Below are 25,332 nucleotides of genomic sequence, written 5' to 3'. Positions count from 1 at the left end.
AGTTTATATTAGGGGACCCTACTTCCCTCTCACATCATTGCTGATAGGACCATGAGGGTTCATCTGACCAATCAGATTCTCTTCTGAGGGAATTTGGGATTGGGACAAGGAGTAGCTAATCAGTTTTGTTGGATATCTGGTCATAGAAACAACATGGGTCATCACCACCTCCGACTCTGAACTGAGAGAAGCCAAAAGAAAAGGTGCAGGGAGAGATCACGTGGCCAAGAGAGGCTGAAGCCTTGCCTGCTGTATCAGCCATACTAACTGGCCCCAGTGCAGCCTCCTGCAAGGCTCCTAGACATTTACTAGCCTCCTATTCTGTGCCACACCCAGAGTCCCTTCTATAACTCCTTCCCCATTTTGTTTAAGCTGGTTTGCACAGATATTTGTCATTTATAGCAACCTGAGAGAGATCCCATCCTCAGAAGGGCTCATCAGAAAGCTAATGAGAATTTTAAAAAGAATTTTTTGCTTTTTCCAAATATAAATTTATGAATGCTTATTATAAAAAATAGAAAGGTTTTATCTTCGAATGTAGAAATTTCTACAGTACTCCTAAGAGATGATTGCTCAAGTATTCTGGAGGCAAGAGCAAGGAGCATGAGCGGGCACAAACCAGCAAGCACCAATATTCCATTGGGCTGTGACGGGACACGCATTGATTCAAGCACTTCACCTGCGTTAACTCTTAGGATCCTTACTACAAGGCTGAGTGTAAGGATGGGAGTGGGCATCGAATCCTACCCTTGTGCTAAAGATGAGGAAATTCAGTATTAGAGATGTCAAGTAGAAGGGGTGGGGAGCAGGATTTGAAGGCAGGCAACTGGGCTCCATAGCCTGGGCCCTTAACCACCAGACTATAGAGCCTTTCATTTTATCTTGCTTCTTATTTCTGTTGCCTATTGCTGCATAACAAATTAATACCATAAACTTCGGGACTTAAGGAAACACGCATTTATCATTTTGCCAGTTCTGCAGGTCAGGAGTCCAGATAGGTGTAGCTTGCTGGGCCATTTGCTCAGGATCTTGCAAGCCTGTAAGGAAGGTGCCTTGGGGGGCTCCCTGAGACTGGACTGAGGATGGACCCACTTCCAAGTGCATGTGGTTGTTGGCAGTCCTTGTGAGCCCTGGGACTGAGGAGGGCCTCAGATCCTTACTGGCTATTGGCCAGAGGCTGCCCTCTGTTCCTTACTGTGTGGGCTTGTCCATGGCAGCTGGCTTCATCAGAGCCAGCAAGAGAGAGTCTTCCAATCTGGAAATTACTGTCTGATATCACCTAATCACAAAGGGACATCCCATCACTCTTGCCGTATTCTACTGGTTGTAAACTAGTCCCCGGGCTAGCCTGCATTCAATTATACAGGAGCATACTCTTATCTTTAAACTTTTATATTTTTCACAGCTTTCTGGTAATGGTTGGACTGGAGGAGTTGGTGGAGGGTAAGGCCATAAAGACACCTCAAATTGGAGATAGCCAGGCTCATAGCAGGGCAGGGCTGGCCTGATCCCTACTCCCTAATATAGGAAGAGGAGCTAGACAGAGAGAGAGAAGGGTGGGTCTGATCACCTCTCCTTTGCCCCCATCCTACAGGTTTCTAACCTGGGGACATGAAGCCCAGGAAAAGGGCTGAGAGATAGCTGGAGAGATGGGTTGAGCACCTATCACATCTAGAAGCAGGCAGCTCAAGATCTAGGAAGCCTTGGATTCTTTCTCCACTTTCTTGCTCTTTAGGGAACATGGCGCAGGGGATGGCCAGCTGTCCTGGGGAGGCATGAGTCAGGGATGAGTCAAGGGTGTAGACAGGGATGGGAGGTGTTTGCTGTAGGACTCCTCTCTGCATGTGTAGAGTAAAGAAGAGGAGGAGGGTAAGGTTCTCTCTGACCTGGATCCCACAGAGAATCTTGCTCCTTGCTTTTGTCTGTAAACTACATATTTGGGCATCTTTCTATGTCAAAATGTGGAGATCGGATTCATGCTTTTTTGTGGCTGTTTAGTATTCTACCATCTGGGTGCCCTGACTGAACCTGCTCTCTAGGTCTTTGGAGGCTCACGCAACTCCATTTGAAAATTGTAATTTCCGGGGGGCCTTCAGGGTAGGCACACTTGTGCTTCATCATTACCGAAGTGTGTGCTCTCCTCAAAATAGTCGGAGTTTGATGCCCAAGGACTCTCACAGCCAACTGGGACCTCCGAGGCCTTCCATTGACAAGGATGGCTGCTACAGTGTTTCTGTGGAGGTTGGGGCCCTGAAGGAAATGAAGCCAGGCCTCTGCCTCTCCTCTGGGGCTGAGGGTCTCTGCATTCAAAAAGGCCGGTATGCGAAATCTGAAACCGGGTTGATATCCTTGCATTAGCTCATCTTGCACCAAGTGAAAGGAGGTGTTATTTCCTTTGGAGCAGCTTCACCTTTTGCCCCCTTATACACGCTTCCACTCCATGTTCCACGCTCTTTCACTGTGCACACTACAATTAGTGATGTCTGTTTCATGAGTGCCACTCCAACCACAGGTGGCAGATAGGCTTTCTTTTCCTCTTTGCTTTATTCAGAGTTCTAATAAATAACCTGTTCCTTCACCTACCTTTTCTTCCCTACAAAATCCCAAATCATCTAACATGACTTCTGCATACAGCTCAGCAGCTCAGCTCCCTTTTACGCTCTCCTGTTTATTTCAAGTGGCTATAGTTTTAGTTTCATTATTAGCAATAGTTAGTATTTGCTGAGGTTATTGTGTGTACCAGGCCCTGTGCTAAATGCTATGTAGGAGAAAACTCCACGAAGCTTCACTACAGACGGCCCTATGAGATGATTTTGTCATCACTGGTTTATAGAGGAGGAGACGGAGGCAGAGAGAGGGCCTCGTTCAAGGCGACCTTGCTAGAAAGTGGCCAGATCTGAAGTTATGCCAGCTTAGAAAACCAAACTCTGAAGCCTTCTGCCATGCAGAGTTATTGCCCTAACTTCTCTGCAGGTTCAGAATGGGTCCCACTAAGAGCAAGGTTATCCAACTTCTTGGGAGGACAAGAAGAAATTGGAGAGCCTCCAGGGAAGGTCCTGGAAAGTGATTAAGAGGACAAGAATAACACTGGTGAGAAGGCTCAGAGGAATAAGAGTAATTTAATCTAGAGAAATAAATTCTAAGGGCTAATTAATGGCATTCCACTGCTGTCTTCATGAGAATCAATTAAAATATTTTAAAACAGGAGCCAGTCTGTTAGTTTTATTATACAATGTCAAAGGAATGATTTAACTATTATCTTATTTAATGAATTTAACAGATATGTAGTAAGCAGCCACCATGGCCCAGAAACATAGCAAATATCCTAGTTTACAATCCATACATAGCAAGGACCTCCTCTAGGACTTACATTTTGGTAGCAGGATGGGGTGGGGGATGGATTGTAAACTAGGAAACCATACAGAAACAGGATCACACTGGTCAATGATGAATGCATGATGAGTGATGTCTGTGAAGACATCAAGGCAGGAGGATGGGAAGCAAGTGTTGGAGGTAGGCTTCTCCATGTGAGGTGAGGGGTTGGCATTTGAGCTGAGACTTATGTGAGCCTATAGGGATGGAGCGGTCTGGGCAGAGGGGACCTTAGAGCAGAAATGAGTTTGGCAGAGACAAGGGTACAGAAAACAGGAAAGTAAGGCTGGTGGTAGAGAGTGGTGGGCAATGGGCTGAGAGAGCCGATGGGCAGAGGAGTCATGTGTGTGATGGAATGGACCATAGGAGGTCAGAGTGAGAGGGTGAGGGCTGTCCCACCATGCAGTAGGTGGGAAGTGGGGCAGGTAGAGAGAAGTGGACCTTGCATTTCTCTTGTGTTCATATGACAGGTAATCATGGCAGATGAAATGTGGGGGTGGAGATGAAAGGAAAAGAAGACTTGAGAATGACCATCAGAGTTCTAGAAAGAAGAATCAACTATTTGTCTTGCTGTAATTTTGCTGGGAGAAGGAAGTTTTGAGGGTGCCTTGCTTGGCAGTTTGAACCTGATAACTCTTGGGCCTTCAAATCTAGGTAATATTTTGGATCTCAGTATACTTTGTAGGGAGAAGGTCCACACCTCTCCTCTGTTTCTTGGAAGCGAAAGCCTTCCCCTCCTAGCGTCCCAACAATGAGGAGGTTGAGTCTGATTTAGGCCAAACTTTCCATGCCCCACCTCATTTTGCAAACAGGGAGACTGAGCCTTTGAGGACAGTTTGTCACCTTCACAGCATTCTAGCTCTTGGCAGAGTCTCAGGTCTCCTGATTCCTCAGCTGGGGCTCTCTCCACTGTTTGAGCTGTCTCATGGCACAGGGAAGCAGAGGTTTGAACCAACAATTCCATCCCTCCTAACCTGGACAAAAATGACAATCCTTGCTGTTATTAGAGGTCAGTTCTCAAAATTTGTGGCCTCAGCCCCAGCCATGTCAATACCTTCTCTCTGGCCAATTTTATGGAAGTTTAAACAGGTCTGTTTCTAAGAAATGTCCTCAATATTAAAGTGCCTATAAAATGCATAAGATCCAGGTGTGACTGGGACTAAAATTGAGCATCAGTGAGGTATGTGTGTCGGTCTATTTTGGGGTGCAAATCGCTAAGATTTGGGGCCTGTGGGAGGAGAGTAAACTCCTCTGGGAAGCGATCCCTCAGTGGTTTTTGGGTAAGCCAGAATTACAGTCTATCAGGATCTTGAACAGGAACCTCCATGGGGGTAATACTGCTATGCACCTTTCAAAAGCAGGAGTTAGAGTGTTGGAGTAACCCAAGGTGAAATGAATACGTGTCTCTTTTCCATTTGGGCTTTGCATACTTCAGGCACACTTTAATGGGTCAGTCTCTGAAGGTCAGCTAAAGAAAACAGAAGAGAAAAAAGAAGTTCCTTTAAAAAGCTTGGAACCATAATGTTTCTAAAAGTGTAGATTGATAAAATAGATACTTCCTTCCGGAGATTTTCAAAAAAAAAGAGAACTTTATAATGATGTTTTATGTAGCCTGGTGAGAAAATGCACAGAATGATGAAAGCATTGCAATTATAAAGCCCCCTACCCAGAAGCTTAATACAACATGGCAGGAATTTAGATGTACCAACAGCTACGTTTCCTCTGGAATTCTAACTGCCTCAAGACCTGAGCCCAGTGTCTATGGTATGGTGTACTTTGAGCCAAACTTAAACTGATAGGATTTCTAGGACACACAGAGAATCTTCTCAACCACACTTACTCCACCAGAATTTTTAGATGTACTTTTTTGTGTTGAGGCAGGTAGTTTGTCTCAAACAGGCTTCTGCTTAAAAACAAAACAAAACAAAACAGAAAAACCACACATTATTTGGGAAATGCTATGATGGGCAAGAATGCATTACATTATCAGGTTGGTTGGCTGATCGAGTGGTTGGCAAAGATCTGAGGGAAAGAGCCATACAACAGGTAAGTTTTGATGCATTGAGGAAGGGAAGAAAAACCTTGAGTTGGGAGGGCTTCTGCAGTGAGCAACTCTAGGGTGGCTATTACTACTACTGGAAACCAAGCTAGTCTCTTGGTCTAGCCCTATTGGGACTGGTCAAGGCATTGTCTTTGCAAACAGCTTAGTTTACTTTAAAAGGACTTGGAAACTTGGAGATAGAGGGTTTGCTTAAAGCGGCAGGCATGGTGTTTACCACTCCTGGGGGTGGGGGGGGGTGGAGGGTGGGGAGCGTTGGGGGGGCGGCTGTCAGAGTCTAACTTGCTCAAATGGCCAGAGTCCTGTCTCCCGCTAGGTGGCAGTGTCAGGGGCAAGGGCTGGCAAAGCACCTAGAATTCGGTCACCTCCCCAAAGGGGACCACTTCCTTCCAGGAAAAGATTGCTATCCTCATTTGAGTGCTGGAGAGAAGCTAGTCTATCTCCATTTCTCCATTTTTAGCTTAGCTAGCTGAGTTGTAGAACTGTGATGACTGTGTCAGCAAAATACGTTTTGGGAGTAAAATGTTTACTACGTGAAGGCAAATTCTCCACTAAAAAGGGATGGTTTCTCTTAGTCTCAGAACTTGTACAGTTTAGTTTTAGTGCCCTAGCCACAAAATGTTGGGAAGCTATATTATACCCCTAGGACCGTCAGAGACCATCGGTCATGCCTGGAAAACTCTAGGTGTCACTGCTGTTGCAATAAGAAATAATGAGAAGAGAACAGGAATCTAATGCTTGTTGCATGTTTACTCTGGACTGATAAGTAAACTGCGGCTCAGAGAGCTTAATTGCTCACTCAATCTAGAAACAGATGGAACTAGGTTTGAACTCAGATTCATCTGGCTGTAAAACCAACCACATTTCCGCTATCCTGTGCTTGATAAGAGCAAACAGCACCCAGCTGGTAGCTATGGTGGGAACAGGACAGGAAGATGTTCCAGAAGATTTATAAGCAATACAGTCCTGACCAATCAGAGCATTGCATTCCTCACCCTACCCCCCACGCCAGCCACAGTGATTGGTTCAGAAATGGGCATTTGAACCAAACAGTACCCTTGGGGAAGGCTCTTTTCTGCTAGATTTGAAGCTGTGATTACAGCACAAGCTGCAGAGGGTGACCACATCAGGAGAAAGCGGTCATAGAGATCAGAGACACGACACAAGGAGCCTGAGACTGAATAGCCTCCTGGTGCTGCCCAAGCCCTGGGTCCAATCATGCTGGACCTTCCCAGGGTGTGTGGGTTGCCCAGCCAGTAGATTATCTCCCTCTCTTGATTATGTCATTTGGGGGAGATGAGGTTTGTCACTTGTCACCAAAAGAATATTGACTTATACAGGCAGTCAAGATAAGAAAGGACTGAACGAAAACAAAGTAAAAGTAACTACAGGTTCAATGGCACACTCACTATCACAGGTTCCTGTAGCAGTCACTTTTCTACATCATCAATCTGTACCCACTCAAATTTAGAATGAACAAATGATAGAATGAATGAATGAATAAACAGTCATGGGGACCAGAGACACAGGGAGAGTGAACTAAGATTCAGAGCAATTGGTGAAAGGTCTTAGAGTTACACCACCACCTGAGCTAGAGTTACATATTGTTTTCCACATAAGGTTTGAAAACATGATGCATTAGAACAAGTGATTATAACTTTAACTTGCATAACGAGTATATATTACAGTGCAGGAGGTACAAATAAATGCATTGCCTGTTAATGCTTTGACAGTCAGTTATGGTCCTGCTCAAATTCTTCCTGAATTCTGAGGCTCCATGATCATTTCAGGAGTGATTGTAGCATTATCATTAGGCTTGATTTGGAAGCTTTACTAATTGTGAAAGAAGGAAAAAAAAACAAAACGATCTTCATAAAGCAGACAATAATATGAACATTTCGATAAGTATCTTCAGTAGTGAGTTTTCCTTGGTCCATTTTGAAATTCATAGTAATTATTATACTCCCTTACTCAGCAAAATTCAGAATGAGTGAATGAATAGAAAATTTGCATAATTTAGGACTGAAAACTTAACTCAAATTGGTTGAACTGTAAGAGAGTAATACCTAAAAATCTGAGAAGTCCAGAAGACCAGATGCTAGAGGTCAGTGCTGATCTTGATAGTAAGATGAAGTCCTTTATGACCCATTTCCCCTAATTCCTCAGAGTTTCCCCATGGAGCAGCATCTCCATCTGCAGGCTTCACACAGCACACCTGGCAGGCTGGCTTCTCTCGGGCAGCAGTAAAATAGCCACAGAACATCTCACCAAAGAAGATGTATAGATGGCCAATCAGCATAGGGCAGGATGTTCCATGTCATAAGTCATTAGGGAAATGCAAATTAGAACAACAATGAGATACCACTATATATCCATTAGAATGGCTGGAATCTGGAACACTGACAACACTGAGTCCTGGAGAGGATGTGGAGCAACAGGAACTCTCATTCACTGCCGATAAGAATCCAAAATGATACAACCACTTTCGTATATAGTTTGATGGTATCTTATAAAACTAAACATGCTCTTACCACACAATCTAGCAATTATGCAGTTTGGTATTTCCCCAAAGAAGTTGAAAACTTGTGTCCATGAACACTTGCACATAGATGTTTATAGGAGCTTTATTAACAATTGCCAAAACTTGAAAATGACCAAGATGTCTATCAGTAGGTGAATAGATAAACAAACTGTGGCACATTCAGACAGTGGGAATATTATTTGGCTCTAAAATGAAGCACTATCAAGCAATAGAAAAACATGGAGGAGACTTAAATGCATCTTACTAAGTGAAAGAAGCCAATGTGAAAACTGTATGATTCTAACTCTATGACATTCTGGAAAAGCCAAAACTCTGGTGACAATGAAAAGATCAGTAAAAAAATCAGAGGATTTTTAGGCAGTGAAACCATTCCATATGATACAGTATTCTGAATGATGTAATAGTAGAACATGTCATTATGCAGGTGTCCAAACCCATGGGATGTACAACACCAAGAACTATCTGTAATGTAAACTATGGACTTTGTGTGGTCAAGATGTGTCAGTGTAGGTTCATTGTTCATAGCAAAAATACTGCTCTGGTGTTGGATGTTGGTAGTGGGGGAGGCTGAGCATGTATGGGGCCAGAGGTATAGGGGAAATCTCTATCTCTTCTCAATTTTGCTGAAAACCTAAAACTGTTCTTAAAAAAAAAAAAAAAAAAAGGTTATTCTTGAAAGAAAAAAAAGCCACAGAGCTCCAGGCTCTAACATCATTGTAATGCACTCTCTGGGCTGAGTGAGAGGGCCTCTTGCATTAGCTTAGGCAGAAGGGGAGGAATCTTGTCTTTGCTAGATGGACTCAGCACTGCCCCTCCTGTGTTTCAGTGGCCAATCAACTGGAGCCAGAGGGTCAGGAGTACTGGTTGGCCTAAACCAATCTGGGTTCACACACTGATGGGGTTTCCATCTCATCCAAATCATGTAGCTGGCTCCAGAGTCTAGCTCCTAACTACAAACAGAGGGTTTCTGGAGGAGAGGTGGGTGGGCAGATGGGGTAAGTGGGTGACGGGCATTAAGGAGGACATGGGAAGTAATGAGCACTGGGGGTTGTATGCAACTGATGAATCACTGAGCTCTATCTCTGAAACTAATAATACACTATATGTTAATTAGTTGAATTTAACATTTGAAAAATAATAAGAAAATAATTTTAAAAAATAAATCACATGGCTGGGCTCAGAGGAGGGTGGTTTCACAAAGAAATGTGGGAAGACCATTTCCAACAAAAGGGTGAATGAATGATGAGTCAGATAACAGCCTTTATAAATGGGAAGTTTCTTTTCTGAATATTCCCATTTTTCAAAGTTCTATAGCATTTCTCTGAAGAGTCTTTTAATTTTGGTACATTGAGCTGGTCTCTAAGGGATGTAGACAATCCTACAGCAGATATTATTGAAAGAAAGAAAAAAAGGCAAAGAAAGAAAGCCTACAGGTACACTAGCGCTAGTTGTAATATAAAATCCCCATGTTGCACTGGCTTAACACCACAGAAGTGAGTCCTTGCTCCTCTAAAGGTGCTGGATGGGAAGGTGATCTCTTACACTCCGATTTAGAGACCCAGGTTTCTGTGTCTTGTGCCTCAAAGGTTTCAGAATTCGTCACTTGCAGACAGTAGATGGGAAAAAGAGTGGAGCAGAGACTTGAGGAGGTTTTGACACACATCACTTCTGCTCATATCTTATTGGGCAGAACTCAGTCACAGGGCTATGACCTACCTGCAGGGGAGACTGGGAGATGTAGTCCAGCTGAGTGTTGGGGCAGGAGGAGGGGAAGCTAGAAGGAAGGCAAAGAAGGAAGACAGTGAAAGAAGTCCCATTCACCTAGTGCACTTACTGGTACAGAAAATCTTCCCTCTAGGTTAAAATGTATCCTAGAACGAAGGTGAAAATCATTGAAGATTATATGGCACAAGCATGTTTTATTTTAAAGCTTTTAAAAGTTGATCTATAGGGAACTAACATGCACAAGGGGCAATGTCGCAGCATCTAACTTAAGAATAATTTGATGTAAAATTGAGGACATATCCGAAAACATATTGACAGCATGTCCCATTGAATGTTCTGGGATCTTTCTTTTTGAAACAACTTGTTCTGAGGTATAACTTACATATGATAAAATGCTGGCATTTTAAATGTAGTTTGATGGGTTTCGATAATCCTATTGCATCTTTGATGTGGAAAATGTACAGGGAAGTAGGTCCATACTACCACTCTACAAAGGGCAGTGTGGAGAGAAATGTCTGGAAACATCTGTAAAACAATTTCTTTCCTTGAGTTAATTAATAGCGAGAAAGGAATTTTGTTCAAATCAATTTGATTATTGCCTCAGTGTGTTTAACCCAGACAGACATGACTTCAGCCTTTGAGCAGCAAGAATGTGACTATAAGTAACAGGTTGCTGATAAAGCGCATGTACCACTTATGATAAACCAGAGCCTGGGCTTTGGCATCAGACAGACCTGGGGTTGGGTTCCAGCTCAGCCACTTTCAATCTGTGTTGATCTTGGGTCTTTTAAACCTCAGGTGGGAGGCTTGTCAAGGAACTAGGACTAACACGGACACTGGCTTTGATAGGGCTGGTTTGAAGCTTAAAAGAAATTAAAGTGTTTGGTACAACTGCCGGAACATAGTAAGTGCTCAATTTGCATTAGCTACTATTATTAATCATTCATCACCCATGAGAAGATACCCATTCTTGGTGAATCTCTGGTTTTATACATTACATGCCACTGGAAGGCTCCCAAAGAACTCATGTTCAACTTGACTTCAGCATCTTTTTTTTTTTTTATTCACCATCCCATTATTTTTTATAAGATATTCTGAATTCCCCCTGGAAGCAAGAACCATAGTAACAAGCTTTCAGCTTCATTTTGCTTCTGAGATGATCATTAATGGAGTTATTTTGATACTTTTTTTTTTTTACAAGACAGCCTTAAGCTGTAACTACAAATGCCTTTTCAAAAGTCCCTGATTTATTTTTCTGTTCAGCTGAACTCTTGTGTCTTTGTCTTTATATGTTTTTGATGAATGGATGATGTTGTCTTTAGATGTTCTCAACCATCCTGGGCACATTAAAATAACCCAGTGGATCTCATCAAGTGGAAGACAAGAAGGGGAAATCCAAGAAAAAGACAGCACAGGCTCTGCTTCCTATGACATACACGCACCTGCTAAGGGACTAGTGTCAGGAAATTTACAAAGTCAGCCTCTGATTATAGAGATTCTTCCTTAAGGAGCAAAAGAAAAAAAGCAAAAGCAAAAAACCACATTTGCTTCAAAGAACTCCTGTCTGATTGAGTGGGGAAAAAGTAGCCTCACTGCTTTGATCCTTTCACTGAGAGAAACAACATGAAAAGAAAAGAGAAAACAAGGCTCAAAATATGGGCTTTTGTTGAGAGCATCATTAGGAGTGTTTATTGGCTGCAGCAAACATACATCGAAGCTCTGGAACATTCGGTAGGGCCTTGCCAGCTTCTGCCTGGAAGGCCAGGCAGTTGATTCTGGGCCACATTCTTTTTTCAAGTGAGGGAGCGGGGACTGTAAGTCTCAAACCCCCTTGACCTTTGGTGAGTTCAGGCTTTAGAAATAAACTTGGATTTTTTTTTTTTTTTTTAAGGCTTTGGTTTGTTTACCTTCAGTAAACACTGTCTGATTCTTTTTTCCCCTTGAAGAGAAAAGCTCTTCACAAAGCTGATGAAAAGGCTTTTTGCACATCAGCTTCTTCAAAACAACATTGTGATGAGTTAAGTGCAAACAAATCAGGATCAGATGAATTGCATTTTCCCTTTAAAATACAGAGTTGAACAGATTTAAGGTGGTGGGGAAGTGTTTTGCAGAAGTGCTCTTCAAATCCAGAATACTGAGTGGCAGTCAATAAACTCACAGTATGGACAGAATTTGCCTTCCTACTCTTCTGGGACATTATTCCTCAAATGGTGTGCATGGCCTCGGTCCTTTACAGGTGAACCATCACATTTTGATGAATGTGTGAAGTTAATTTGTTTCTAACAATGAGGAAATTCCAAGCATAGTGACTGAGCGGATGGAGCACAAAGCTGAGTGCACAGCTACTGCCTGCCACATGGAGGTGCAAGGTACAATTTCACAGTAAATGGCACCAAAGAAAGATGGTGTAATATGGGGAACGTGTGAGATTTGTGCTTCCTGAGCATATATAAGAGTGTGGTCAGAGCAGGAAACAACTCTACACAAACAGCTCTGCTGTAAATTCCATGAAGGCTGACTGCAGCTCAAGGTTTCCCGTAGAATTGGGAGCCCACTGCCTAGCATGGGGGTGGGACAACAACAAATCATGACCAGTCAAGTGGCTACATAAAATTAACCATCCCAGGGGCCAAGAGACGAGGCTCTGTCCAGAGGCCTGCTCTCAAACTAGGCCAGAAACCCAAATGGCTAAGAACCTTTGTTTTGAGCAGAACTGAGCCCTCTTTTCCACAGTCTTCTCCTGTGATGGAGTATTTTCTTGCTTTACCTCCCTCCTGGCCTGGAAGCTGGCTGAGGGCAGAGCGCTTGTCTCACCAGGGTTTTCTCCTCTCCGGAGTGACTTTGTACATGATACATGATAACTCAGTTATTCTGAACCCATAACAGAATCCAGCCTATCATCGTCTTCACCACCTTCACTAACATCTTTCTCTTCTCCTTCATTGATTTCATTTTATGTCAGGACAGCATTGTGCTGATTTCTAAGTACTTTCATATGCATGATCCTATTGATGGTGCATATGTGCACTCTGTCTGACGTGGCTGGGATTTAGGGACTGGTCTGCATCGGCCCCTCTTTTCTAGTATGTGCCACTGCTTCTCTAGGTACATCTTTAGGCATGGGTAGCTTAGGTGTAATGAGGAAACATGTCTCAGGAAACAAAAGCTAGTGTTTATTAGTTAAAAAGCTTAGCAAAAATAAATGATTCAATCTCTAATAAAAATGGGACTGGAACTACATTGTGCCTGGTTGGAATAGTCTGCTTTGATCCTATTGTGGCCAGCGTTTTCAGTGGAGAATGCCCCAATTCTTAAATATCACATTAATTCCTTCTTGCTCTTAACAAGGTAACAAAGAACTACATGTATAAAGATGGTGAGAGAGCAGCCTTCCTGTCCCACTGACGTCAGTGCAAGGAAAGATCTCTTTTGCTACAATGGGTCTTGCCTTTGAAAAGGACCACAAATGCCTTCATTTCATCCTTTCTGATTCTTTTCTGGTTTTCAGAGCTCCCATCTTTCTTTTTCTCTCTGGTTACTTCTGTCAAAAGCATGAGGTGGAGATTCACAGAACCCTAGAGCTAACTTTTGTTTTCAGATAACTTTTGTGGATAAAGTTTGGGAGAATAAATTCAAGTAACTCAACATACTCCAAGAGGGAGATCTGCTTTGAGCCTGTCTGAAATGAACAATGTTTGGGGCCATTTTAAACCTCTAATTAAATGAATTGTTTTTTATTTATTTATGGGTTTTTTAAAGGAAGAATGATCCTAGAACCACACTCTAAACACCACTCAAGTGTAGACTTTTACTGTTTGTATTATAATATTACTTAAACATATATTGCAGAAAAGTAGGCAGGTACTTCATATGTCTGTAGTTCTTATAAAACTGTAAAAGAAAAAAAACCCCACAAATTTACAGGTTACATGAAAACCAAACAATGAAAGCAGTAAAATTCAAATTGACAACATTAATGTTATAAGGGGATATGGTTTTTCTGGAACCAAATCTTTGCTCAAAACAAGATGCTGACCACGTTGGCTTCTTGATAGCTCCTTTGGCACAAATGTAGCACTTCAATGTTATGTCTAATTCAGTTCTTTACTCCCTAGGCCTTGACAAAATACTACCATTGGGTGCCAGGATAAATGTAAACACTAATGTAAACTTGGGCTTTGGCAATTGCCTTGAATAGGTTGGCCATCCAAGTTATGCAGAATATGCTCATATTGATGGATTTTTTTTTATCATCAACATGAAAACCTGAAATTAAAAACTCCCCTTTAGAAAGTTCACAGCTGTCCATAAATTCATCCCAGTAACCCAGTAAACATGGTGTCAGAGTTAAACTACTTAACTCAAGCTTATAACAAAAAGATTCTGATTATAACACCATGACCATTAAGCATTTCTTTTTTTTTTTTTTTTTTTTTTTTTTTTATTAAGCATTTCTAAGATGGTTTTGTACTTTGTATGGAGTTCATTGAGTTTACTTACAGTTTACCAAATGGAGAATGAGCATCTCAACAGAAGCATGAAAGGCCTTTGAATGAATTCAAAATCTCTTTTCCGTTTTTTTTTTTTTTTTTTTTTTCTGTACAATCAGTATAGGCTGGTTATGCTGCAGTAACAAACAATCCCCAAATCACAGTGGCTTAACTTAACAGAATCTGTTTCTCCAGTGCTGGTTGGGGGTAAGCCTCTGCTCATGGTGGACTCACACTGTTGGAGGTTTGACCTTGACATCTGCTTCTACCACCTCCCAGGCTTAGCTCTTTAAACTTCTACTTAGAAGTGACTCTCATCACGTGTATACACAAACCATTGGCCATGAGAAGTCATACAACCATCCTATTTTCTTTTCTTTTTTTAAAAATATTTTATTTATTCATGAGAGACAGAGAGAGATGCAGAGACACAGGCAGAGGAAGAAGCAGGCTCCCTGTGGGGAGCCTGATGTGGGACTCGACCCCAGGATCTTGGGATCATGACCTAAGCTGAAGGCAGTTGCTCAACCACTGAGCCACCCAGGCATCCCAACCATCCTATTTTCAGAGAAGTGCAGTCCTACCACATGCTCACAGGGGTAAGAACCAGAGTATCTGTGTCCCACCCTAGGGCCTACCAGCTCTTCCTTTATCATCTCTCACTTACTACAGAGGCAGGACCTGCAGAGGGAGATACCACCTCTGATGTATCTGTTAGGCTGTCTGGCTTTGTTAATCTACAAATGCCCCTGCCATTTTAGAGAGTAGATGGGTAATGCAAAATAAGAAGATCAATGTATTACTTTTGGGAGGAGGGGAAAGGGAGGAAGTATATAGGTGAGCAAAGACTGAATAAAAAATGCAAATTTTATATCTAAAGATAATTAATAAATATGATACCATCTTCCTTCCTGCAATAAAACTTGTCTCAAATGAGTCTGATTGCAGGAAGATTAGCTTTGGAATTTTAATCCTATAGTAGAGCAAACAGGGCCTTCCAACCCATAAGTGGTACATGAACCATGTAGAGGGTATTTGGTAATTATCACACATTTTGGTAACTGTCGTCATGGAGAAAGAAAAACTCCATGAGTATTTCATATTTTCACTTTTTTATTTTTAAGTGGCAGTGGAGATCAAGGATAATTATGCATGTAGTTTGTATTTAAATAAAGCATGTGAGTGGAAATATCACTTAATTTTCCTCTCAGAAATCAGTTTTCAATCTCAATGTTAGAATGTGCCATTAAAACTACCTCATGCTATGATAATTAAATATTATGTTTTCCAAAGATGCTAAATGATATCTCCTGAGGGTCTCACAATTTGCAAGTGTCTCTATTTTATATAATGGGACTTGAAAATGAGCAAGAATAACTATTTTATAAATTGAGGATTTAGAGTGAGCACGGGACATTCTCATGCTCTCAAGATAGTCTATTCTATTACATGACCAATGAAAAATCCATAACTGTATAGATAAAGACTAGAAATGTTCATCTTTTCCAATAGGTTATGTTAGATATGCTACTTCTTTGTTTTCTTTTGGCCATTATATTAAACAAATTAAAAAGCCTCTTTTGTGACAGGGAGTATAAATTTAGATGGAAAACAGACCTATTTTTTTTTGATGTCTAATTATAACAAGGAGAGTATATTCATGTAGGAAAGTCAGGAAGTACTGAAGAACATAAAGAACCAAACTAAACCAAATCTAACAGAATTAAAACTCTAGTAATAATCCCCTCCTTGGAGCAAGCATTTAACATTTCTTGCCACTCTTTCCTTAAGTCTGTGTCTGTGTCTGTGCGTGTACATGGGTGCTTAACTCAGATGGGATTGTGTACAAGGAATTTTATTTTCTGCATTTTCATTTAACATCAGAATAGTTGGGGCAGTGGTTGGGAATAGTTGGGAATGTACCAGATCCCATTCCTAAAGTTTTTCTCAGAATTATGTACTCTTCACCCACATTCCAGAACAGTGTTCTGCTTGGGATAAAGGCAACAATCCTTATGCACAAGGACATAACCAGTGTGATGTTTTTGGAGGTGGGTGTCAGAAAACCTGGCTCAAATTGGCTTGGACAACAAGGAAATTTATTATCTTGCATTATAAGAAGTCCAGAGGTAAATCAGGGTTGCCTGATTTAGTGACATAACAAATATGGTCAAGGACCAAGTTTCTTCCCATCTGTCCTCTTTACTGTCCACCCAATTGGCTTCATCCCATGGCTGACAGCAGCAATTAGGTCAACAGGCTTCCTTCTTTATGCCTAGAGGGAGAGAAAGGCCTCTCCCCATCAAGGGGCGAACTTCTTCCCATCCTTTGGGGGTCTGATTGGCCTAGTTTAGATTACATTCCTACTCTGGTCCCTCTGCAGTGCTTAAACCTGGGATCTGGAAGGATCAAGTTAGACCTATTAGAACCCGTCCCTGGAGCTGAGGGTGCTATCCTCTTCTGCATTACATAAGTTGTGTGGAAGGTATAACCTTAAAAAAAAATTGGAATTCTATTGAAAAAGGTAGATTAGATGCTGGATAGGCATCCAACATTGTCCAGTAAAAGGGCCCTTTACAGTGTTACTCCTGCCTACCCAAACCTTCTAGTCTCACTTTATGCTATGTTTCCCCCACTCTTTCTTGATTCCAGTTTCTTTTTTTTTTTTTTTTAAGATTTTACTTATTTATTCATGAAGGACATCCACACAGAGACAGAGACACAGGCAGAGGGAGAAACAGTCTCCCTGTGGGGACCCTGATGCAGGACTTGATCCCAGGACCCGGGGATCACGACCTGAGCCAAAGGCAGATGTCCAACCATTAAGCCACCAAAGCGTCCCTTGAATCCAGTTTCTATTGACAAGGTCATATGCTCTACCTCAGGGCCATTGCACAAGCTGTCTCTCTTCTTGGGCTGGTCTCCCCTCCTCTCCTATTTTTTTCTTAGTTAAATCTTATTCATCCTTCAAATGTCAGCTCAGTTTCCATTTACTTCAACTAGGTGAAATTCCTGCTTTTCTTTCTAGCATGTGTTAGTGTCAGTCTTCAATGAATAATCTCTCTTTTTTTAAAATAACATGTGTTTTTTTTTTCCCCACTAACTCTGGGCTCCCTCTGGGCAGAGATTACTTCATCGTCATTTTTATTTTCTGGGCCTAATACAGTAGTTGAAATGTGTAGGGTATAAATAAATAATTTCTAAATAAAAAATGAGTGACTGAAGCTCGTTTTAAACAGAGATTAGGTGCCAGTGTATCAGGATGAAATATAATGTTCAAAGTATGAAGTAAGTGTTTATCCTGTTTACTTTAAGTCTTTTCTTATAGAGTAATAGAGATGATATTTTACAGTTGACACCACTGGAGGTACTCAGAATGTGGAGGCAGGGAAAGGAGAGGATGTGGTAATTGCTTGCAATACCATGTGGTTAAATGAAACTCACCACACTGTTCTGGCATTTCTCATGGGGACAAAATAACGCCATTCCTCCTTTTCTTTCTTACCTTGCACCCATCAAAGGTAGATCTCTTTTTTTGCTCCTGTGAGGAAAGAGAAAGCCATGGTTATAGATTTTGATGAGAAATGAGAACATAGTCAAGATATAGGATTTCTTATGGGTAGTATTTTTCTGTTTCATTCAATGCAGAAGTATAGATGCTGTGTTCAGAAATTCAAGAGGGGTACGTACCTAGGTGCCTCAGTCGGTTAAACATCCAACTCTTGATTTTAGCTCAGGTCAGGATCTCAGGATTGTGAGATGGAGCCCCAAGTCAGGCTCTGTGCTCAACAGGGAGTCTGCTTGAGATTCTCTCTTCCTCTCCCTCTGCCCCTCCCCCCCGCTCGTTCTTGCATGTGCATGCTCTCTCTCAAATAAATAAATAAAATCCTTTAAAAAAAAGGAAGAGTTTATGTGCTTTGAGCCTTTAATATTTGGAAGAGTATTGTTTATTAAAATATCAGTAACTCACTATACTTCAAAGAATTAATATCAAACTTCTATCAATAAAAATACGAATACAAATGGTCATGGGGGTAATATATGAAAGAAACTCATTTTATACAGAAAAGCCACTCATCAATATTTTTTTCTACTTAAACACTTTGTTTTTATTATCTTAATGTCTGACTGCTATCTCATGTCTGGACATGCCATATCAAACTTTGATTGTTAGGACATTTCATTCCCTGCCTCCATCTGAAATACTCAGATGACCAACTTGCACATAAATCTCAGCATAAATCCACATTCCAGTTTATGTCCTCCAGATTCCCAGAAATAGCATTACTGGGATCTCCACTTTTAACATCCACTTTGAAAGCCTTCTGTGAATTCAATATTCTAAAAGTGCGCTGGCTTACCACAGTTCTGAAATTGGAGAAGAAAAAGCAGAGGAGATGAGATGTCTAGCTCAGGGCATGGCACTGATTCACTGGCGATACTCAACAAGGAGGACTCTGCAAATGTGCCAGGGGCAGGGGCATCGGGACCCAGCCAAATGTGGATTGTCAGAGAGATGGCTGCATTCATAAAGATGGGGAAATTTCTCGCCCAGACTCAAGTGTGTGAGAACCCTAAGGGAAACCCAGGTGGAGTCTGTGTCAGCAACTCACCTTTAAATATTGGACTTGGGATGTGATCAATCAGCAAGCCACGAGGGAGGAAGTATAAATAAAACATGTCCCTCGCAAAGAGGGCAAAGCTGCAATTTGCCAAGTGCACTGTAATTGCTTCTGGTTAATTATCTCAGTGGTGAGCTGGGAGCACCAAAGGCACACATTTATACCCACATTGTGGATAAAAATAATGCCACTCCTTGGATAATTCTGATTTTGCTGTCGAGATGTGGACCATGCATACCCGGTTCCCTTGGACAGTGAGCGACGGAGAGTGACTTCATATAGCTCCACTTTTTGGCCCATCAATTTTATCATCATTCTAATTACTTATCATTTTAGTAATATAATTATTAATAATAAGTACTAATAATCACAATAATCCTTGCTAAACTGTGGTTGCTGGGCTTTACACTTCACAGGAACTCGTTCACTAAATGTTCCCAACAACCCTATGAAGGAGGATTATTTTCTTACTTTTCAGACTTGGGAACCAAGGCTTTGAGAGGTTGAGTGACTTGCTCAAGGTCACACAGCTGACGGTAATTGCTACTTGTTACGCTAGGATCTAGAGAACTTTCTCTTAACCTCTGCAGCAGACATTTTGGTGCCCACTGCTACCCCCTCCCCGATCTCCTGGGACCCCTTTGACCATTCAGTGCATCCATTCCCTCACTGCTAGAGGTGTTGCTATTAACAGATTACACTGGAAACCCTTTTGGAATTATTGCCCTTCAGAGTCTAGAGCCACTTGGCCTGGAAGTACCTGAGAGTAGTGACAACTACCTTAGAACAGCCTGTAGCTAATAAGTAGCTGGAGCAGAAGCATAAAAGCCCGGCAACCTTGTTTTAAGATGGCTAAGTTCTGTGATACAGTTTTGCTCTAGAGCCCTCTGCACAATCAGGCTATGGCTAGACATTACCATCACCTGAACTACATTCTTGCTTAATTTCTTCTCCTTCCTATCCTATTTCACTCCCTGCCATGCAGTTTCTCTGATATTGTTACCTTAATAAATGCCTTTTAAATAAATCCCCTCTCAGGATTTTGCTTCTAGTGAACCTGACCAGAGACAGTACACTATGCTAAGGGTACTGAATTGCTGAAGAAATTCTTCCCAGGGATGCAGTATCACTATGTTGGTCTGCATGACCTTATGTGAGTCCCTTACATTATAGGGTCTCCCATCCCTTCTCTGCAAAATGAGCAGAATAGAATGGATGGTCCCCAGAGCCTTTTCTAGTCCTGAGAGCCACTGATATTTCCACCTTCTAAAAATCCATTTGTTTGTAGATAGCTTTATGGCTATGCCCAAAGAGGGACATTTGGTTTGGCAGTTTGCCCCTGGTGGGATGACTTCAAGAGAGTGTGAGCTTACTTTTCTCTGCCTCTTTCCATCCCCACCCCAGGGGACTCCTAAAGAGAATGGAACCCACTAGGCCCTGTGTGACCCTAAAGGCAAGAGTATTCTGTAAAATCTGAAATATCTTTTGGAGGAAATGGTATTCCCAGGGATAGGCAACAAGGCCAGCATCCCCTAGGGCAGGTAAGTTAATGATTGGGGTGGGGGCAGGGTCCAGAATTCCATGCCTGGAATGGGGAAGGTGAGCATAGTGGATGGATCACTGGATTTATGAAGATGGAGGTCACTGGTGTCTTTGACAAAAGTAGATACAATGAAATGAGTTAAATAGAGAACAATAGGAGGTGAGGAAATGGAATAGGTATGATGGGGGTGGGGTGGGGACAGGCCATCCATGGAAGGAGGAAGGCAGTGTATGTGGTCCAGCTAATAAGGTTGGTGGACCAGATGTAGTAATGACAGGGTCCCACTCTTCTAAATGCTCTTCCTAAACAGGCGTGAATTGAAGGCAAGAAAAAGTAGAAAGTGGGATGATTAAGGGGAAAGACTTAGCAAGATTTGCCTAGTTGTGGCCTCAAATGTCCAATTGGTGTTCTGAGGTTGAGTCCAATTGAGTCCAATTGGACACCTGGGTATGTGTGGGAGGGTCATAATTGGAATTGTAGGAGAAACAGTTCAGTTATTAGTTGTATGCTGATACTTCCTCTCTACCTGTAACCCAAACATATATCCTAAGCCCAGCCATGTATATTCTAGTACCAATCAGATGCCTCTCCATTCTATAGGTATCCCAGACTCAAAATCTCCAAAACTGAACTCATCATTTTCCTCTTAAAAACCTACAATAAAACATATTAAAATAGGGACATCTGGGTGGCTCAGTTGGTTAAGTGTACAACTCTTGGTCTCAGCTTAGGTCTTGACCTCAGGGTTGTGAGTTCAAGCCCCACATTTGACTCCACGCTGGGTGTGAATCCTACTTTAAAAAATTAAAATAAAGAGAAGGGAGAAATTCTGAAAATAGTATCAAAGGTTAGGAAACAGATTTCCTAGGGAAATTATTAGACATTGCAAAGATACGAAGTTATGTAGTTAAAGTGAGACCTGTTAATATGGTGTATTCTCCTGTAGCCAAATTCAGTTGCTCAGGTGCAGAGCTGGATGGTTTGTGTTTAACTGGGATTGGACTTTTGCTAAAGTGATTTGATGAGCAGGTTAGAGAGACAGGAAGTTGGGAATAGAGTGAAGGAATTAGTGAAGTGATGACCTGTGGTATCTAAGCAGGGAAATGAAAGCAGAAAGGACATGATAAATAATAAGAAGCAAAAAGGTTAATGGGCTTCAGCTCCTGGTGGATTCAAAGAATGTGGGTATCACTGAGTAAGTGAGCTGGAGACTCATGAAGTGGTGTTCAGCAAGTAGGATGGATGCAGCTGAGATATTGAGGGGGTGCTGATATTGGAAATGTCAAGATCTAGTGTATGCTGAGAGATGGTGGCTGAAGTGGGGTGGAGGAAAAGATCTGCAGATGTACACTTCAAGGGACAGTGCTTGAATGCAAGAGGATCATCTGTGCAGATGTTGAAGTCACTGAGGATGATGAAGAGAGTAGTGGTGGAGAGGAAGATAATGAGCAAGGGGATAAAATCTCTAATGAGTCATAATTGTCAAGAAAAGTCAAAAGATTCTAAAAATGTGTCTAAAAATGGAGAGAGAGAGGATGATCTGGACTTCACAGGAGTTGGGATTTTTGAGAGAGAAAGGAGGGGAAATGGTCTGGATGTGGCAATGAGGAGCAAAGAGGATACCGGCCCCACCTTTGGGAAATAAAGCAAGTCCCACCTGAGACACCTGAAGGAAGGAAAGGTGTGCTTTCAGAAACAGGCAGTGCTAATAGATTCTTTGAGCTCCCACTTAGTGCTATTAGCAAGGAAAGAGCAATAGAACAGGGAGCCATACTAGATGGTTTCTACCAGAAGATCACTTGTCAGGCTCTTATGGGAATGGAAGACTGGTTCTCTGCCTCAATTCTGACCTCTTTGCAGAAGAGGTCTTCCTGGAAAGGTGAAGACAGAATTTCCCAGACCCCATTGCAGCTAGGTTTCTAGATGTGCTCCAACTTCAGCTAACCACACATGCTCAAGTAGAATCCAGGAGGTGGAAATGGGGCAGAGCCATATTTCCAAAGTGTCTGCGGACAGCAGCAGCGATAGAGCTGTGAAGGGTGAGGGAAGGAAGTGAAAGGTTACCATGGGCTCTGTGTATATTAAGAGGCAGTGTATAGGACATTCATTTTAGTATGGCAGATTGTAGCGGGTAGTGAGGTTGTAGAGTTGGCAGCAGCAGTGGAGACTTCCTAACCACAGTGGTTCTCTGATCATGGTAGTGGTTGCATGGCTATGGGGCCAACAGTTGGAATGGAAGTTTCTGGATTTGGTAGTGCTTCCTTGTCATAGAAGAGGCAGCTATCTTTTGGATGGTTCAGTTCTACCATTTGAGAAAACTTAAGCTAGAGCCATTTTCTTCCAAGTCTCCAATGATTCTGTAAGCCATCTGAGACCCTGATGAATCCCTTCTACTTACAATTGCCAGAGGATACTCAATATTCTACAACTGAACTCTGATGGGAACATGGGCCCAAGTTGGATAGTGGAAATGAAGATGCCCTAGAAACATAACATAGTGCCCTCAATAGAAAACACTTTTTCCCTAGGGAATAAGAATTTACCAAGAGCAAGTCTTCTAAGGATGCACTGTGTGCCAGGCATCATTTGAGACCCCACATAGTCCCTACAGAGCAGACATGATCATCCAACTGTGTAAATGAGGAAATTATAGCATGAAGAAGCTGCTTCTTTGTTCAGGTCATACAGCTGGGAAGTCGCAGAACCAGGTTTGATAAATTGTCATTGTACCATGCTGCCTCATTGGGTAGGGACTGCTCTATCTCAGATTAAAGTACCTGAAAAAGTTCCTAAGTACAGAAAAGTGATTTTCGTGCTAAGAAATATCTCGGGGGGAGGGGGGTGCATTCTTACCTCTTAAAAACTTTAGTAAATTGGAGTAACTTTATCATATGAAAGGCTAGACCTGCTTCCTTTTGGCCATCCTACTAACTCACAAAGATCCCTAAATGGTAAGGATTTGAAGATGAGATGAGAAGGGCTGCAGGAATCCTGAGCTCCCAAGAATAGGGATGAAAAGAGAGGGCTGTTTTAGCAAAATAAAGAAGGGAGGCATCAAAAGTGCTGAGCTCGCTCTACAGAGGGGTGATGTGACAGATGCTCAGTTAAGCTTTAAGTCTGAGGCAGAAGAAGAACAAAGAGTCGTGGGCTAAGCGAAGAAGTGAGAGCTGGCAGGGGAAGAGGCAACGCCACCCCTAGGAGGGTGTTCTGCATGAGGCCACCAGCCCAACTCGGTAGCCAGGGGAGTCCCCCAGACGGCAAGGCCTGCTGCAGCACCAGGGGAGGGGGACAAGGGGGGCCTACTCAGAACAGCTCATCAGAAAGGAAAGCAAAATAATGAAGCAGAAGAGGAAGTGACCAAGAAGAAAGGCTCTTGATATGTAGTGAACCTTTAATTGGCCTGTCTCAACACTTTTCTGTTGGAGAAAAATGTCACTCTGACCAGTCTGGTGCAACCATCCCTAGACCTCAATGTCATTATTTTCATCCTAACACAACCTCCTGGGGCCCCACGCCTTCCTTCAAGGTAGCACTTCCATGCCACCCAACTCTTGATTTCCTGTTTCTTTAGTTGCTAATAGCACAGAGGCTTGGACCCAGGATATATTAGGCTGGGCCAGCCATGCAACTTTGGGAGAGTTACCCAACTTCTCTGAACCTGTTTCCTACGAGTAGAATGAGAAAGATAATTATGCCCTTTATACAGTTTAAATGAGATAGTACACGAAAAAGGCCCAGCAAAGGGCATGGTACACAGGAAGTTCTCAATCAACGCTAATTTTTATTACCATTATATAGCACCCTATACTTTTCCTCTATATTCTTAGCTGGCAAAATAGGAAATATTAAGATTAAAGAATCTGGATTCCTACTTGTTTCTACCACTTACCTGCTATGTGATTTGGGAAAGTTTCCAGACCTCTTTTGGCCTCAATTTTCTTATCTCTGAAAGAGTACAGAAGAAAAAGTTGAAATGAATGAGTTCTTCCCTGAAAGGGTCTTGTAATTTACATTCCTGAGAGATACTCTTGGAAAGTCAGAGTTAATGCCTCCCTTCTGCGCAGGTGGACGCAGTCTTCTCTTGGGCTCTGCTTTGAACCACTGTGATTCCACAAATCATTCTACTAGGCCTTCCTGGTGCCAGGCATGGGGTCAGATGCTGAGGGTAGGAGTGGGCAGGCCAGGTCGCCGTCCTTGAGCTGCTCACGTCTAGTAGAAGGAATAGGAAGAAATACAAGGCTAATTTCAACCCACTGTGGTGTAGGCAGTAGTGGCCGAGGTGCAAGAGGACACAGAGTGCAGAAGATGGATAGATTTACTTGCTGCAGGGGTAGGAGAGGGCTTCACAGAGAAAATGAGAAAGAGCCTCTTCACTGTTCGTAAAAGTGGAAAAAATATAGAACAAATAGAAAAGCATACAGAGACAAAAAAAAATCCCATTTTGGTGCATGTATGTTCTTCATATCCTGTGTATATATGTGGGGGGACATATCAAAAATTGAGACTAAAGTTTGCATACTATGTTGTTGCTTGCTTTTCAATTTTAGCAAAATGCCCTAAAAACAAATAGGAGTTGGTCTGAAGGCAAGCAGGGGAGGGAGGAGCATAGGGCGGCAACCTTCCAAGCAGCAGGATGGCCTGGGGGATAGTAGCTTTAGCTTTGTACTTGAGAGTTGGTGCATTTCTTTCCTGCGTACAGCACAGTAGGAACGGGAAATGATGTATTTTATCTGCAAGGGTTTGAGTTTCAGGTTATAGGGTATCTAGCAGCAACTGGCTCTCTATTTACTCAGCACTAGTTCAAAATCAAATAAGCCACAACCAACCCTTCAAAGAGCTCCATAGCTCTTCCCTGGCATGATGAGATGAAGGAGCTTCAGTGTGGCACAGGATTTGTGGCGCTCCAAAGGCCTACCATGCCAACACCATGTTCTGAGGAAAGAGGCCCCGAGAGACTCTCTCTCCTTCAGGTTCTTAGA

General features: G+C 42.3%; 1 protein-coding gene and 1 long non-coding RNA gene across 8 annotated transcripts in view; one reads left to right on the top strand and one right to left on the bottom strand.

Moving 5' to 3' along the window:
* Positions 1 to 25,332, top strand: part of CACNA2D3 (calcium voltage-gated channel auxiliary subunit alpha2delta 3) — a 946,725-nt gene that overhangs the window by 46,071 nt on the left and 875,322 nt on the right. The window lies entirely within an intron of this gene.
* On the bottom strand, positions 7,070 to 7,749 carry LOC119864677. Its single transcript, XR_005374884.1, has 2 exons — positions 7,498 to 7,749; positions 7,070 to 7,264 (listed from the first exon to the last, which is right to left on the bottom strand). It is a non-coding gene; the product is annotated as an uncharacterized LOC119864677 (long non-coding RNA).

The sequence above is a fragment of the Canis lupus genome, chromosome 20 (assembly GCF_011100685.1).
Source record: "Canis lupus familiaris isolate Mischka breed German Shepherd chromosome 20, alternate assembly UU_Cfam_GSD_1.0, whole genome shotgun sequence".
Taxonomy (NCBI): domain Eukaryota; kingdom Metazoa; phylum Chordata; class Mammalia; order Carnivora; family Canidae; genus Canis; species Canis lupus.
The sequence above is the reverse complement of the archived record's forward strand: the minus strand, read 5'-3'. Positions and strand labels throughout refer to the sequence as shown.